General features: G+C 40.2%; 1 pseudogene; it reads left to right on the top strand.

Annotated features, from left to right (window-relative positions):
- The first annotated feature begins 388 nt into the window (after window positions 1-388).
- On the top strand, window positions 389-663 carry LOC120246936 (annotated as a pseudogene).
- The last annotated feature ends 455 nt before the right edge of the window (window positions 664-1118 follow it).

The following is a 1118-nucleotide window of genomic DNA, read 5'->3' on the forward strand; positions in this document are numbered from 1 at the left end:
TGTCCTTAATCATGGCTTTACGATTCTTTACTTCTATATTATAGTTCTATATTGTTTGCTGTGTAACATGGATGGAACTAGAAACCAGTCAGTGCCTTCTTCCCACGACTTCTTCCCACTGTCATCTCTGGACAAGCAACTCTTGTCAGTTGGGAAAACCCTTTTGCAGCTTATAAGCATTTACAGTACAAGCATGTAAAACATCAGTACAAACTATGCACTCAGCAACGAGATCAACAGCGGCAGAGTGCTTAACAGTGATTTCAACGGTGCAATCCAGATGATTACAGTTACTTCTCTTCCACATTTCACTCCTTCTTCAAATCTGGCCAATTGAATATGTAGCTCTCACAGCTCAATAGAACCTGATGAGAGGTCAGCTACCACCATGGCATACCCAGGCCACAGTCAAAAAGTGCAGAAGTTCAGCCCATCAACCCCATCTTCAGATACTTGCCGAGTAGATCTCAGATTCGGGTGTGGTTTTATGAGCAAGTGAACAACACATAGATGGAGGGCTTTGTCATTGGTTTCGATGAGTACATGAACCTTGTATTAGATGATGCAGAAGAGGTTCATTCTAAAACGAAGTCAAAAAAACAACTAGGTTGGATCATGCTAAAAGGAAATAATATTACCCTGCTCCAAATTGTCTCCAGCTAGAAACGATCAATGAAGTGAGAAGTTCTTGAGAAGGTCACGTAGTTTGGTCTTTTAAGAAGTCCTTTGTCGGGAGTATGGCTCTAAAAATATTTCTTCATATTGTTTTGATTACTTTTATGTTATTACTAGATGACAATAAATGTTGTGGGATTTTTTATTAAAAAAAAAAAAAAAGAACCTGATAAGATAATCGTGTGAGCAATGGTATCCAAAAGAGCCATAAAAGGTTGTACAGCCTCCCCAGCTCCCCAAGAAAGCTTGTACCCCAGCCCTTCCAACCTATGCCATTGTACCCACGATAGATTCTAGAAATAAAAAAAGTAAAATAAAATAAAATAAAGAGGCACTTTCTGTTTCAACTGGGTGGACAGCTGCCACTCTGATACCACCTCCCCCAGTTGCTATGTGGGCCAAATTTCTCTAGCACTCACTGCGTCACCCTCTTCTCTAGGAAA

The sequence above is a fragment of the Hyaena hyaena genome, unplaced genomic scaffold (assembly GCF_003009895.1).
Source record: "Hyaena hyaena isolate Hyena2069 unplaced genomic scaffold, ASM300989v1 scaffold_496, whole genome shotgun sequence".
NCBI lineage: Eukaryota > Metazoa > Chordata > Mammalia > Carnivora > Hyaenidae > Hyaena > Hyaena hyaena.